Source organism: Leptodactylus fuscus, chromosome 6, assembly GCF_031893055.1.
Source record: "Leptodactylus fuscus isolate aLepFus1 chromosome 6, aLepFus1.hap2, whole genome shotgun sequence".
Lineage (NCBI taxonomy): Eukaryota > Metazoa > Chordata > Amphibia > Anura > Leptodactylidae > Leptodactylus > Leptodactylus fuscus.
This window is the reverse complement of record NC_134270.1, coordinates 127,433,189-127,450,552: the sequence shown is the minus strand read 5'-3', so window position 1 is coordinate 127,450,552 and position 17,364 is coordinate 127,433,189.

Sequence of the window (17,364 nt, the reverse complement as noted above, 5' to 3'; positions counted from 1 at the left end):
CATTTCATTGGACATGTGATTCTAGACCAAAATGGAGTGCACTTTGGGGCTTCTTTCCACCTTAAAGACCTCTTTAAAGTTCCTGCCAGAAGATGTTTCCATTCTAGCTAATTTGCAGTTGACGCCCTGTTGCTAGCCAAGTTTGTCCATAGATACATAAGATGAGCAAGATGTCTTCACAGTGAGTGGAGGGGCAGGTGCTTTTCTCTTCACACAGTGAATAGAGAGGGGAGGGGTTGATTCTCCTCAGACTCCACATGTCTGCACAAAACCAGAACTGAGCAATTTCAAAATCTTACAGCGTAGAATTTAAGAAAAAGTCTTCTATGTACATGTATCTTATTCTGGCTCCTTGTGTGATTAGAGATGGTATAGGATTCACAAGCAGCAAGCAGCCTTAGTGACTGTGCTCATAGATTGTTCTGTTTTTTAGTTGCTTGCCTGCATGTATTTGCCAAGCATTTGCAGTCTAGTGTTCCTATATTGTTATCTCTTGGGCTACGTGTTTGCTTTTGTACGGAGGAATTTGCAGTGGATTTCGGGGCAGATTCCTCTCAGAATCTGCCGCCCATTGTTTTCAATCTGAAGCAGAGATTGCAGCAGGACGCAAAAAAAAAGCACCCTGATTGATCTTGCTGCAGACTCCCTGCTGATCAGAACCATTAATTCTGGTCTACTCAGCAGCGGGATACCGCAATGGAATGCCAGTGCACTGCATCAGCATCCCATCGCGGCTAGACTGCAGTGAAAATGCTGGCGGTGGAAAATGAAGAGAAATTCCTCTTCATTTTCCACCGTGTGAGCATACCCTAAAACATGTGGTGAACCCTGAGACCAGTGCCTGGAACCTATCTACATCCAATGTACCCTGAAATATGCCCGTATTCAGCCTCCACAATCCAAAACCTGAGGCATCCAGTAGGCATTTGGTCTATTCCGAAACCTGTGCCTGATCCTGTGGCCTGTATGCTTCAGTCTGCTATATGCCTGCCTGTGCCAACACATGGATCCTGTTGAGTCTCTCCTACCCCTGTATCCTGCTTCTAGTATCCTGGTTCTGACCCTAGCTGTTCCTGGACTCTGTTCTAGGCTTTCCCAAACCCTATTGCCTCTGCCTGGTCACTGTTCCAAATGACATTACAATATAGTTGTCATTACTGGCGTACCATTTGTGTTACCTGCTACGTTATGAGAACTTTGCTTTGGCTGTTGATGTATTTGGCCAATTGTTAATTAAATGCCATCATAGTATCAGAAGCCTTGAAGCCTTGTTTCTGCAAGTCTTGTTACAGTACAGTCACAGATCTAGATAGATCTGATAAAGAAGTTATCATAGTTTGTGCACATCACCTCACTTAAAATGGACATTATCCTCAGATCCCTATATGTGTTTCAGGTCACCCAAAATCAATCAATATGAGCTAAGATGCAGTGAAGGTGCAGTCTAATATACGCTGTCTATCAAGTATTTGGACAGCCATGCAAATGAAGATATCTGCGGTTGTGATGTACGTCACTCCTTCTGCCGTTAAATAGGAAACAGCATTGGCATTAGTCGCATGCAAGATGCCACAAAGTACAGAGTTGTCCGATTTCGAGAAAGGGGTAATTGTCGAGTGCCACAGAAACGGTCGATCCTTAAGGGACATATCAACTATTCTCCAAGTATGCCATGAGGTGCTGAATTAAAAGTAGGTGTGGTGTAATGTCGAGCTTGGGGGATGAGACAGACACATGATTCTGTTTCCAAAATGGATCTCGGTTTATTTGCTAGCAAGCATATGATTATAAAAGAAAACAAGGGCTCAAGCGTCACAAAACACATCACATAAGAATATGTATAATAATTGGTCAGAAAATATAATGGGCGTTTACAGATGACGAGCACGTGCGTAAACACATGAATATCTGTGTCTGCCATTTTAGCCCTATGAAAATATTAGCACATTTTGCTAAGATGGATGATACGGCCGTGGAGATCTCATAGAACACTTTTGATGAGATCTAAGGTCTTATCATCAAGTCTTCCCAGCTAATAGGGAGCATAGGAATGTAGAAACATTCTCAAGGTTTTAATAGCAAAATGTACTAATAACAACCTCTGCAATAATCAGCATTTTACAGAAATCCTCTCTCACATGCAAAGAAAGAGAATGCAAAAGGTTACACATGGAGAATACAGAGCAAAATGGCTGAATGAACCAATGTCTGTCTTATACAGATATTCTGTCCCACACACCCCCTAATGCAACACACTTTAAAGAGGTTGTTCAGCACAATTTTTATTTTATAATTAGTCCGGGGATGTGAAAAACAAAGCAAACAAAAAAAAAACCCCTCATACTCATCTGTCCCTGTGCTCCAGTGTCCTCCCAGCACAGTCCAGTCCTGCAGATCTGCTAGTAACCACATGCAGGGATGGACCACGCTGGGAGACACTGGGGACAGGAGACTAGGCTGGTGTACTTATGGCCATGCAGAGAGAAAAGTACTTCATGAACTACTTTCCTCTCCGCATGATTTGTATGGACACTGTGCAGGAAACACATGGACCCCATTATAACCTATAACCTTTAAGTGCTCACTGCTTCTCAATGCATTTGGTACTCTGTTTGGGGGTTCCTATGCGGATTCCCCGAACAGAATACTGAACGCAGATGTGAACCAGGCCTTACACATATACCATACATCTACACACATACATTCATACACAATACACACACACCTCTCTACAATCACAGAGGACTCACACAGTATATCAGACACTGTAAACAAATATACACATATTAAATATACATATTTTACCCCAAAAATTCACTTACTTTTGGCTGAATTGCTGGGTGCACTGGACATGGAGGAGGCTCATGCGCAGCTCTGTCTGACAGTAGAGAAATCAGTTATATCACAGCCAGCAGACTTCCTCCTCAACACTGTGATCTCACAAGTGTGGGGAGGTGGAGGGGCAGCACAGGCTCCTGGTAAATGCCCATAAAATGTATACAAGCAGGTATCAGAAGACCCTGCTGATGGCCTCCTCACATTATTATATGCGCCACAGTGACCCCACAATATAATATACTCTACAGTGACCCCACACAGTATTATATGCTCCACAGTAGACCCACATGGTATTATATGCTCCAAAGTGGCCCCCACACAGTATAATATGCTCCACAGTAGTCCCACACAGTATAAAATACTGCAAAGAGCTGCTCTAGAGCTGCTTCAGGTGAACCCTATGAAATTTGACAAATGTTCGTGAGGTTTGACCCTCTTCTTCAGTGCTATTATTATACTCTGGGGTCTCCTCCAGGCAGTATTTTAATATATCTTTAAACAGGTTATCTGCCTTTTTTGTAGCAAACTTTCTCCTGCAGTCAACATCACATTTATTTTTTTTATTTATTTTTTATTTTAATTTGACTTGCTGTTAAAATTCCGCCTGAATCTTCTTGAGCTGCCATTTTTACTGGAAGTGATGATGTTCCATTCAGCAAGTCATAGATTAGTGACCTTGCTGTCAGAACATTATCACGATCCAGGGGTGGGTTTCATTCTGTCTGCTGTAGCCAACATAGCACCTGTTTCTCTATTTAAACAGATGCCCCGACAGATGTGGACACACCCCAGATGCACTGGATGGCTCATTTGCATATGTATTAACAGTTGATATTTTAGCACATGTTCACTATGTCACTAACAAACCCAACGACACTATATAAGTGCTTTAGAAGTGGTGGTAGACTCCCTTTAGGAAATGAACAAGCTGACTACTGTTTTATTATATAATGTACTAGAGGGAGGACCCGGCTTTGCACGGGTATATTACAATTTATGTTTGTGTAGTGGCCCCATAAGAATTGTCCAATTTTGCACTGGTGTATTTTGTATGTGGTTTGTGTGTATGTCCATAAGCGTCATGTGATTATGTGTATCTCATTTTGGATGTCAGTGAAAAACCTGCGATCAGTTGTTATGGATACCTGGAGTAAAGCTGTATCTAATCCTTCCCTGTGTAGTACTGTGTTTAGATGCAAGTGTCTAATCCTTGTTGGTGTGGTACTTTGTGCAGATGCACATATCTAATCCTCCCCATGTGATATTGTGTGAAGAGGCGCGTATCTAATCCTCCAGTAAGTGAAACTGTGTGCAGACGCGCATATCTAATGACTCTGGCGTGTGGTACTGTGTGCAGATGCGCATATCTAATCCTCCCCCATGTGGAACTGTGTGCTGAGACGCGTATCTAATTCTCTGGCATGTGGTACTGTGTGCAGAGGCCTGTATCTAATCCTCCCCTGTGTGGTACTGTGTTTAGATGCACGTATCTAATCCTCCCCTGTGTGGTATTGTGCGAAGAGGCGCGTATCTAATCCTACAGCGTGTGGAACTGTGTGTAGACGCGCGTATCTAATCCTCCCCCGTGTGGTACTGTGTGCAGACGCGCATATCTAATCCTCCCCCGTGTGATACTATGCACTGAGACGCGTATCTAATTCTCTGGCTTGTGGTACTGTGTGCAGAGGCATGTATCTAATCCTCCAAAGTGTGATACTGTGTGCACACACACGTATCTAATCCTCCCCTGTGTGGTATTGTGTGAAGAGGCGCGTATCTAATCCTACTGCATGTGGTACTGTGTGCAGACACGTGTATCTAATTCTTTTTTTTTTTTTTTTTTTTTTTATGTAGATTGTGAGCCCCACATAGAGCTCACAATGTACATTTTTCCCTATCAGTATGTCTTTTTTGGAATATGGGATGGAAATCCATGCAAACACGGGGAGAACATACAAACTCCTTGCAGATGGGTTTTTTTGCCCTTGGCGGGATTTGAACACCAGGACTCCAGCTCTGCAAGGCTGCAGTGCTAACCACTGAGCCACCGTGTGGCCCCTATACGTGTATCTAATTCTATGGCGTGTACAACTGTGTGCAGACGCGCATATCTAATCCTCTGTAGTGTGGAACTGAGTATAGACGTGTGTATCTAATCCTACGGCATGTGGTACTCTGTGCAGACGTGTGTATCTAATCCTATGGTGTGTACAACTGTGTGCAGATGTGCGTATCTAATCCTCTGGAGTGTGGAACTGTGTGTAGACGCGCGTATCTAATCCTCCCCCATGTGGTACTGTGTGCTGAGACGCGTATCTAATTCTCTGGCTTGTAGTACTGTGTGCAGAGGCATGTATCTAATCCTCCAAAGTGTGATACTGTGTGCACACACACGTATCTAATCCTCCCCTGTGTGGTATTGTGTGAAGAGGCACGTATCTAATCCTACGACATGTGTTACTCTGTGCAGATGTGTGTATCTAATCCTATGGCGTGTACAACTGTGTGCAGACATGCGTATCTAATCCTCTGGAGTGTGGAACTGTGTGTAGACTCACGTATCTAATTCTACGGCATGTGGTACTGTGTGCAGACGCGCATATCTAATCCTACGGCATGTGGTACTGTGTGTAGACGCGCGTATCTAATCCTACGGCATGTGGTACTGTGTGCAGATGCGTGTATCTAATCCTATGGCGTGTACAACTGTGTGAAGACACGTGTATCTAATCCTCCCCTGTGTGGTATTGTGTGAAGAGGTGCGTATCTAATCCTACAGTGTGTGGAACTGTGTGTAGAAGCATGTATCCAATCCCCCGGCATGTGGTACTGTGTGCAGACGCGCGTATATAATCCTATGGCATGTGGTACTGTGTGTAAACGCGTGTATCTAATCCTCCCCCATGTGGTACTGTGTGCTGAGACGCGTATCTAATTCTCTGGCTTGTAGTACTGTGTGCAGAGGCATGTATCTAATCCTCCAAAGTGTGGTACTGTGTGCACACACACGTATCTAATCCTCCCCTGTGTGGTATTGTGTGAAGAGGCGCGTATCTAATCCTTCGGCATGTGGAACTGTGTGTAGACGCGCGTATCTAATCCTACTGCATGTGGTACTGTGTGAAGACGCGTGTATCTAATCCTATGGCGTGTACAACTGTGTTCAGACGCGCGTATCTAATCCTCTGGAGTGTGGAACTGTGTGTAGACTCACGTATCTAATTCTACGGCATGTGGTACTGTGTGCAGACGCGGATATCTAATCCTACGGCATGTGGTACTGTGTGTAGACGCGCGTATCTAATCCTACGGCATGTGGAACCGTGTGCAGTCGTACGTATCAAATCCTTCAGTGTGTGGAACTGTGTGCAGAAGTGCGTATTTAATTCTCTGGTGTGTGGGACTGTGTGCTGATCTGTGTATCTAATCCTCTGATGCGTGTATCTCAGTTTGGATATCAGTGTTGTATTGTGCATGTGGAGTGACCGTGTGTATTGCAGTTGGAATATGAGTGAAAGTCTTGCAGGTTTGTATTGGCTAAGGGGGGGGGGCACTGTGTTTGGAATGCTGTATCTCAGCAACGGTATGTCCGAGCGAGTTGGAGTCTCGTCTTAAACCTTCCTGGATATCTGAAGTATCTCTGTACCAAATTTGGTGAAGATCGGTCCAGTCGTTTGGTTCGCATTAGAGAAAAGACAGACAGACAGACAGAAATTCATTTTTATAATATAGATACAGAAAGCTCTAAAGTTAGCCCTAGTAATGACTGCAAACAACTAGAGCTTCATTGGCATTTAACACTACAGATATAGTTTCTGCCATAACTTATAGTAAATCTGTGTCTGTGGAATATGCTGCCCCATCCTGCTAAACCCTCACTTTCTTTCCCACTCTTAAAAAGTGACGAGAGTTGTAAAAAATGCCTAAAATGAGAATTGCCACAAATGTTGCAACTTTTGTAAACAGTCTTCTGGTACTAAATTCTCCTCTTGGTCTAAGAAAACGTGTACCTACCCTGTAAGGATATATTAAGAGATTCGTACAGCACAGAACTACTTAGATTAGAGGACAGGAACCGTATCCAAAAAGCAATAGAGTTACAATAGCTTTAGCAGGATTACTATCTACATATATTACTGAGTAATTATCTTGGAGAAGGAAAAAGAGACATCTTATTAGAAAGCGATATCTGCCACTGACCTTCGTCACATTCTTCGGGATCTTCTGAATGTAAATGAGCATTGACATAACCAGTGTGGGCCTTATGCTTATTTGCACTTCTTAAAAGCCTTCATTGCGCTGCAGTAATTCTCCCAATCTTAGCGGCACTAATATGAATGATAAATAGCCCCGGCTTATGGATGACACATTTACATCCGCATTAGTCACATGTTTGCCGTCCATACCGCTACATTCCTAACCGCCGTCAAAGGTTGCTAGGCAACTGATAACCTGGGACCTGGCTGCAACTTTCAGCACTGATACTAACAAGAAGAGACATGTACCGGTCACAATATTACTTCTAGTTCTGCAGTCAGTTCTGGACCTTATGCATATTCCTTCATTATAGTATAGAATACAACCTAAAAATAGTCACGTTCTTATTGTGTAGTGACTGCAATTGTCTTATGATTCAGGCATGTTCTTCAAGAGAAAATATTGTGAAGCGAGAGATCAAAGAAATTTAAAGGATTTGTCCAGTTTCAACAAATATGTGATATCGTTTGGGTAATGAAAGTTATACCGTTTTCCAATATACTTTCTGTACCAAATGCTTATGGTGTCCTAGATCTCTACTTGATGACCGTACATTTTTTATTTCCAGTGGATAAAAATCAGTCCATGTGATAGACACAGAGGTAAATGGCTTGTTACATGACACATGTCTGATTACTGATCTGTGACTGTAACGACCTGCGCACCTGTATGTCCATCACATGACCATGGACTGTACACCACATGACTATGGACTGTCATCACATGATTATGGACTGTATATCATATGACCATGGACTGTACACCACATGACTATGGACTGTATATCACATGACCATGGACTGTCATCATATGATTATGGACTGTACATCACATGATTATGGACTGTATATCATATGACCATGGACTGTACATCACATGACCATGGACTGTCATCCCATGATTATGGACTGTCATCATATGACTATGGACTGTACATCACATGACTATGGACTGTATATCACATGACCATGGACTGATTTTTATCTGGTGGAAGTAACAATGAACAGCAGCAAGCAGAAATCTAGAAAACATTGAGGAATTGTTATAGATAGTATATTGAAAAATTGTACACCTTTGTAATATACAAATAGTAACATTTATTTACTAAAACTGGACAAACCTTTACTTGGCTTCTGCGGCCCTTACACAATAGTGGGCAGTGGCCACCACTCTAGAGGCCTAAGTCCATAAGAATGTATCCATTATGCCTGATAACATAGAGTAAACGGTTGATATCCTATATTTTTATCACTAGGTTGGTATTGTGTAATATTACTTGTCTGTAATAAATTGTTGCTGTCTAAGGCCCAATTCACATCTTCGTTTGGTTTCCGTTAGGGATTAAGAAGCTAAAGCTTTGAAACGCTTAGGTGTTTCTCTTTGTGTGTCTCGTTTCATGCTGTTCACTACCATCAGGTCTCTGTAAGTCTTTTCATCCATACATTTTGTATGCAGAAGACAATGACACCAATGACTGCAATAAACACCATTTTTACAAAAAAATCTTTATTTTTTTTGCAACTAGTATGAACAGTTTACCCCAAGAGTAACAATAAATTATGTATTCAACCATTACACAGCTTCTGAATTGAATCTACTGACAATAAAATAGCACATCATGTATAATTTCTTCATGTATACAAATTGCAGTACTTAGCTAAATGTCCAGGATACTGCAAGCCAAACATTACATTAAACATACTATAATTTGATATGCACAGTACAGTCTACTTTGTAGGCCAAACCTAGAGCTACATGCACCTGACGATATTAAAGAATGGTACGAAAAATCGCTTTATTTTCACTGTCACTTTCTTGCAAAATATATGAAAGTATTTGAATGACCGTTCATGCCTTTTTAATTAATAGATGGTTATAGAGCTATATGTGTACTGTATTTATTTTTTTTACATTTTTTTTTATTTTTTTATTTTTTAGAAATTTTATCTATTAATAAAAAGTGACCAACTGAAATATGGTTTATATTAAGGCTAAATAATTCCTCTAAATTCCTAAACATTGAATAAAATGAAAATACGCTGACATGAGATTTCATTGAGTTATTCCTAATGTTTGTTGATCTCATATGTAGTTTATATTTCCCTTTCTTTGGAATAAAGTCATTTGTAGACGAGAAGAAACATCGGAAATGTTTCCAAGTATGTAATGTGGATATTTCAAGTTTTTTTTTGTTAACCCCTGAGAGCCTTTTACTAACAGGATTTGAAAAAAATGATTATTACAATTGTACAGATTTACAAAATGTTTCAAATTGAGATTAATATTGTAAAATTGTTCATTTACAATGTACATAGATTTCTCCTTTGGAACTATGCAGTTCCTCATCAATTAATATTAATAATAATTAAGAACATTTTTCAATTGCTAAAAGGAGTTGTCTGGTTTAGAAAATCCATTTGTCTATGCCCACTTCTGTGTAAACAAAGGAGGGGTCCTAATTCAGGACCTCCTTCAGCTGACCAGAGCAGAGATCTCCATCTGGAGGACTCGCCATGTCCATGTAGACCATAGACCACCAACTGATTTCAGTATACACATGTAATGTTAGATCTTCCCTTTGGTGATGGTGCACGCTCGACCACATGTTGCTGGGACCCTGGTGCTCCCAGTAGTGGGACAATTATGGTATTTTGAGGAGACAAATATAACAAAAAAATATTCCAGGATGAAACAAAGATCACAATAATTATAAATAAGATAAAATGAAGTAGATTAAGAAATAATTATACAAAAATAGAAATTCCAATAGAATACCATTAGTGCACCTTTTTTTTTTTTTTTTTTTTTTTTGCTTTGATGGTATACTGAAGTTTCAGGAGGCAAAATATTTGTTCCCAATCTTACCCAAAAATTGACTATACTTTAACCATAATAATCACTAAAGCATACCCATCAGTTAATAGAACACTGAAGAAGTTATCAGCCTAATGTATTCATGAGGAACATACACTAGACTTATGACTATGAGTTTACTGTATTTTTCCAGTACTCTTATTAGCAGCACAGCACTATTTTGTCTACTATTAGTAAAGGGCTGTAGCTGTAATATGCTCCCTTGACATAGGGAAGCAAATTAAAGGGGTTGTCCCATCTCAAGGATCCTATCCGTACTGGTAGCTTATGTAAATTGAAGACTTTTCCTATATATATATATTGCTTTAGAAATGCTGCTTTGTTTGCCTGCTATGTGAACTTATTCCTCCTATTGTTTACACAGTGTTGCTATAACCACGGACCTATAGGACAAGTGACATCACTCACTCACTGCTCTTGTGGCTGGACAATTGTTCAGATAACTGCATTTTGCTGATAAAGCCTGGTCTGTTATCTCTCTATGTAAACACACAGATAACACTGAGTTTTTCTGTACAAGCATCTGCATATTATCTGATCTGCAGATGTATTGTGAAACTTCTCAGGCCCGTTCAGCAAGAGGGGGTGGGTAGAAAAACAGGAAGTGATAAGAAGAGCTTGCAGGCCTGAGATGGGAGAACCCCTTTAAGCTATTAAGCTGATAGATCTGCTTTGATGCATTTTCTTTTTTGCATTTTTAACATGATCTATTTATTAGGGCTTGACAGGTTATTTGCTTATTTTCTACTGTACGTAGTATAGCAAAGTATTAAGATCCAGTTATGTCCTGGTGTCAAGCTTTCACCATTAAGGCTTCATGGACGAAATATATAAATACCTTAAAGAATTCTCCTGATTTTTTTTTTTTTTTGTTTTGCTTTATGAAAATAATCCAACTTTTAAGCCATTATAAAGTTGATACATTTTACATTTGATTATTTTTTTTATTCACCTCCAAGCATTTTCTAAACTTCAAATTCTTCTTTTATAATATATTAGCACAAAAATTAATGAAGAAAAATTTTTAAAAAATGTTCTTTTAATATTATTAAATGTAAATTGTTCTTGTTTTCAAAGAATGATGACACTTTATGTAAGACTTGGCTTCATCAGTATACTCCACATTTAATACCCAGGGGAACAATTCTAAAAGTTAAAAGGAAAAACAACTTTAGGCCAGGACCCCACTTTCTGTTTAAAGTGGTGCGGGAAGAACCGCTGCGTTTTTTTCCCGTAGCGCTTTTTGGCTTCCGGTTGTCCTGTGGGGCCTTAGCCTTAAAGCAAATTTAAGTCTTATAACACATATAGCTATTCTTAAACCTTCAAAATTGTAACACATTTTTACATTGCATATTGGCCATCCTTTATATTATCTTATAAACAGCCTTCACATCTTATTACTTTACATAATCCTTAAGAGTCAATGATGTTACCAGTTTTCACACCTCCAATCTTTGTCATTCCGAGAGTCAACACCTATCTATACAAGGTTCAGGGCTCTATATTGAAAGGATTAAGGTCAATACATTACTCACAAATGTGTACATGCGGGGGAAATTTTACCACTCATTTGAGTCCCTCGAGTGAATGGTAAAAGATTTTCAAGACTTGTGTAGTCCAGACGATTTCCATTATATCCAGTCCCTCGTAGGCCACATTGAAAGTATTTCCTATGTTTATAAAATTTCAGTTACTGGCCAAATAAGAGAAATGACCTCTTATTTTGGACGATTTAGCACAAAATGATATCATAAGAATTTTTTTTTTTTGCGTTTTACACTAACTTATACTATCGTGAAAAATTCTAGCCCTTATTTCACTGTAAGCTAATTTCCTACAAAACATATGATATTACACGATATAAAATGGCCGACTGGCTCACTATCATCAGGTACTATTACTAAAGCTTTAATGGTCTCTACCTACTTTCAGATATTCTGATTATAATATGATGTACCTCAAAAAATCCAAATATGTTTGCTTTATAGGAATGTTTGTGTGGTTTCAAATGATTGAAGGTTATATTGGTCAAACTGGCAGGATTGCGGCCATACATTTGCTTTGGTTTGGCCTTTTACTAGTATACCTAGAGGAACATATGGTCTAATAACAGACACTTTTTTGCATTTTAAAGCTCTTCAAAATGAACTATAAGGGATTCTACCACCACCAAAATCGCTTGTGACATAGTGAACATACCTTTGCAGTGCACTCTTACTGTTAAGAAAGTCAACTTTTATTCTTGCTTGTATAGCGCCATCATATTCTGCAGCGCTTTATAGACATTGTCAATCACTGTCCCATATAGGGCTCACAATCTACATTCCCTATCAGTAGGTGTTTGGAGTGTGGGAGGAAACCAGAGTGCCCGAAGGAAACCCACACAAACAAGGGAGAACATACAGACTCCTTGCAGATGTTGTCCTTGGCAGGATTTGAACCCAGGACTCCAGCTGCATATTCACACCTGCTGGGCCACCATTTTCTTTTGTACTCCCCACAAATTGCTATCCATGAGATTGGGTGGTGATCACAAAAATAGGTGTTACCCCACTCCAAGCACACTGAACAGCTCATTGGTATATTGAATAGTTGATGATTTCAGCAGCAAGGTTGCACTTTGGCACAAGAAAGGTAAGTTTGCTATGCCACTTATCGGCTCTACAAGAGCACATGAGGGGTTTAGAAGTGATTTCAGTGGGCATAGACTCCCTTTAATCTATTTCACACATAAAAAATTAGGACATCTGATTTTACAAACGGTGCCTCATTTGGGACCTGTAGAACAGAGAGTAGCTACAAAGATCTTGTACCTCTATGCAGGACCCAGCATTATTGTACAACAAAGACAGTCCATGTAATGCCTGATTTCTCCTATGGTGGTGCTAAAGGAAAATGTACAACCCTATAACCCAATGGTTACAGAAGGTTACTTTGTAATCAGCTTATCTTTTGGGGACCTTATTTTCTCAAATAAATATAATGTCTTAAGGGATATTCTGGTCACAACAAGTTACCCTCTATTGCCAAATGACAGCACTAAGGCTGTGACTACAAGAATGAATGGAGCGCTTACGCATATTTCTAACCTGCTGCTCCATTCAGACTGCGGTGCAGTTTTCATTATTGGTGAGGGTCCCAGTGGTTGGACCTCCATTTATCAGCAAGTTACTGCTGTGACCCGAATATCCCTTTAAGTGCCAAACTCCTTGCACATCTTCATCACTTTGGTTTGGATTATTTAGACATTGTCTACATGTTCTACCATTATTTTCAATGATAATCCAAAATTCTAATTAAGGTGCAATAAACATATCCTTAAAGAAATATAATGTATAAGAGGCAGCCGAACGTTATATGCCGTACCTGGGACACAATCTGACTGCAAATATTTGTGTAATGTATGTCAGATACAACATGAAAGTCTATGTAACTCATTCACAAGACAAATAATATGTTTCACAGTAACAGGTATTTCTAGGTGCCAAAATATCGGCAGTGCACATTTTTTCAGTGCAAACTGACAGATACATAAATATTGTATATCATGACATAAGTGGATAAATCTGCTGTCAGTGTCATTTATCACGCATGTGTCAACAACAGAATTGCTATGACAGCATATGAATAAAGTATAGGACCTCAGCTCTATTACAAGGAATTGAACATAAGCGTCTTACTAGACCCTACTGTATACAATGATAGCTTATGATACCATACATTACAGATTTCTGTTGATTATGGGTGACATTAGGTTTACTTTGCACTATGCTTCTTAATTTATCTTCTTCCCATCATATATAGGTATATACTGTAGTATTACTAAATTTGTCTCAATTCTGGACCAAAACTCAGCTATAAAATGGGGTCTATTATGAAACAATATGGGTGGATTCAGGCAGCCACAAGCTTGGGCTTGAATGCGTTCCTCAGCAGCAAAACATTATCTATTGTAAAGACGATATCAAAAATAAACTCAAGTGGAACCGTAGAAAGGTATTTTTGGAAAAATAAAACTCATTTTGGCTTCTTTACATTTTCAGCTGAAACAACTTTTAGGCTAAGGCCCCACGTTGCGGAAACGCAGCTTTTTTTGATGCAGATTTTGTTGCATTTTTTTTGAGCCAAAGCCAGTAGTGGATTGAGCAGAAGGGAGAAGCATAAGAACCTCCTATATATCTCCCATTCCTCTTGTAGCCATTCTTGGCTTTGGCTTAAAAAAACTCAATAAAATCTACAACAACAAAAAAGTTGTGTTTCCGCAACGTGGAGCCTTATCCTTAAATAGGAATGTGATTGTGCCAAACTATATATTATTGCTTCATATTGTACACAAGTAGCTTTCATGTTAACAATAAAATTTGGTTTATTTCAACCCAACAATATCTATACTGTAGTAGGTAAACTACCCCCTATATCATGAATAATATTGGAGATGAGACTGATGAGACAACATTCCCATATAATGAGTTATCACCACAAATCACGGTGAATTAACTGCTTGATAAAATATATAGATAGTGGAATAATGGTAAAAGCCAATATAAGCAGAGAGTGATATGTAGCATGTAAAATCTTCAAAGACCAGTACTGTGTTATGTTGTGGCTCAATGTAGCGGCATAAAAACTCTGCATTATACAGTACCTGCAAAGTGATTGGGTTTCTGGCTAATCCCATCCACACATTGCAAAACAAAAATTGCAGTGGAAATGCTGCGATGTAAAAAAAACATGAGCGTTTTTGTAAATTTCAGCATGTCAGTTATACCCATTGGCCTTCTGGTTGCAAAACATCGGACTTTGACAAAGCCAGAAGAGGATGTGTGCATACGCTGATAGGGAAACTCACAAGCACAGGAATACAGGGCCAGGTGAGACTTCGGCATCTCACTCCGCCCCTCTCCTCTCCATAGACATGCATAGTTTGAGTCTCTTGATATGGCAGAGATTTTCAGAGTGAAAGTCGATTTAGCAGATGGGAGATGAACAAGAAAATAGCCTGATAAGAACAAAATCACTTGAACTATTCAATTATGCAAAGCTTGTTAAAATGACGGGGGCCTTCTTAAGCTTTATGGATTGACAATGAGTAGTGAATAACATTGACTTTTTAATGTCTATTTGTTGGCTGCAGAGAGTCTTGTATGGCGGTACAATGCGTCCAAAGGCCATATGTAATGTGGTTTGGTTAGAGATTGCGCCAAAAGCTTTATTCCTCCATTTTTAGCAAAAATTAAATAAACATGAAATTTAATGTTGTTAAATAAGAATATTGTTCTACTACACTATTTCTATATATTAGTATTAATATTTTAATTTCCTATCACTTACTTATTTACTGTTCCAGTGCAGTTGGAATTTTTTCCATACCCCTTGCCATTCCGGAGCACACATTTCTGTTAGTTTCAGCACAATTAGGCTCTCTACTGTCAAGTGGGCAGTCCTAGGCCGGAGCAGAAAGATGGAGACTGCCCACCTGAGAAAGTGTAACTATCCTGAAACTAACAGCAATTATTGCTTGGGAATAGTTGGATCTAGAGAAAAATCCAACTGCGCCAGAATCTGTAAGGCAGCACCTTTTAAGGGGTTGGAGTTGGAGGTGCTGAGAGGTCCTCTTTAAGTGCTCTATCAGTCAAATACATTGTATTATAAAACCCCTAGTAATTTTTTCAGTACATTCAAAGCACAGAATTGGGGCTTCAGGTAACTCCCTAGACTCATGGTCCTCTTAAAGGGAAGGCTACAAAGTACACACAATATGAGAATTGTAACTATCACAGATATATTTGGTCTAGATTAGGAGAGATCTCATAAAGCTGTTTTGTATTTTTATTTTGTTTTCTTTTACTATATTTTTAAGTAAGTTTTCAGTATTTATGTATTTGATTTCTATATATAAATTGGAAATTGGTGGCTATACACTTTATTTTGAAGGTTGACTGATGTCCCTACCCTTTAGGAATTATATTTAGAAGAGTTATGCTGCGAAAAATATTTAGCCTCTATAGCACAAATTGTTGGGTGTGCCACCACTGAGCCCCTTACCGATCCTGAGAATAGGGGGTGTTTTACCCTCATTGTGGACCTAGGAGTGCCAGAGATGGCCGAGAGCTCCTGTGCTCCCACTATGATGAATGGAGCAGAGATACATCCATTATACTTACAGGGATAAAACATAGAATGCACAGCTGGGGAGTAAGGACCCAATGTTCTCAGGATTGGTGGGAGTCTCACGACCGATCAGCAATTTATTCTCCATCCTATGGACAGATGAGAAATATTTTTCTTGGCATAATACTTTAATAGTAGTTAGGTCTATTCTAAGATGAAGTACAACATCACCAGGGTGGGTGACAATACCTGGAAAGGAAATTGTGCTTTGTTTAAAATCAAAAGCAGCTCCTCTTTGGCTTATGTAAGAAAATACGTAAGGGGAAGTTCACACGGTGAAATTTTTTGCAGCAGAATCCACCACAAAAACTTCACCCCTGATTCATTTCAGGAGGCAGATGCTTCTTTTTTACCAGTAGATGAAAAATTAAGCTAGTTGAAAAATGAAGCGTCCTGCCCAGTCTTATGGTGAACTTCACTTAAACCTCCCATTGAAATGAACAGGAGTAGAAATCTTTATGCAGCAGATTTTACATGGTGGTTGTGTGAACATGCCTTAAGCAGATTTTGGTTAAAAACAGAAATTTTACACATAGTAAACAAAAAAAAAGCAAAAAATAAGAAATATAGCAGCAAAATATACAAAGGGAAAGCAAACACTATTCATTATTTTGTAATGTTCAATATATTTTAATTGTAAAGGTAAACATGATTCCAATCTTAAAGGGGCCGTCTCACCAATTAATATGTATTTACTCTGTTGGATCACACAAAACATAATAATTGGATATATTCATTGAAATAATTTATTACAACGCTGTAGATATTGCTGTTACATAGTTCATATGATGTTCCCTGATGTTCTTTTGAATGTTCAACAAATGTGTTTAGTGGTCGCACATGCTCAGTAGCTGAGTCTCCCACCTCGATCCCCTTGTCCTTCCTGCTGTAGTGCAGGGTAGACAGTAAGAATTAGGACTCTAGAAACAGCTTCATCTTATCAGTATTTAACATATTAGGTACGTATTCAGACAGGAAATCAAAAGAAAAGCGGCGGGCACTAGATGAAATACATAACAGCAATATCTAGATAGATACAGGAGCTTTATTTTAAAATGAAAAAAAAACATGGTGTCCTGCATGATATCAAAGCGAATGAACATATAATTGAGGGAATAACCCATTAAAGGAGTGCCACCCAAACCAATCATGTCATGTAGGGCCCGTTATTATTTATTTGTGGCCACATAATTCTTTTCATGGAATTATAAATTTTCCTGAAAT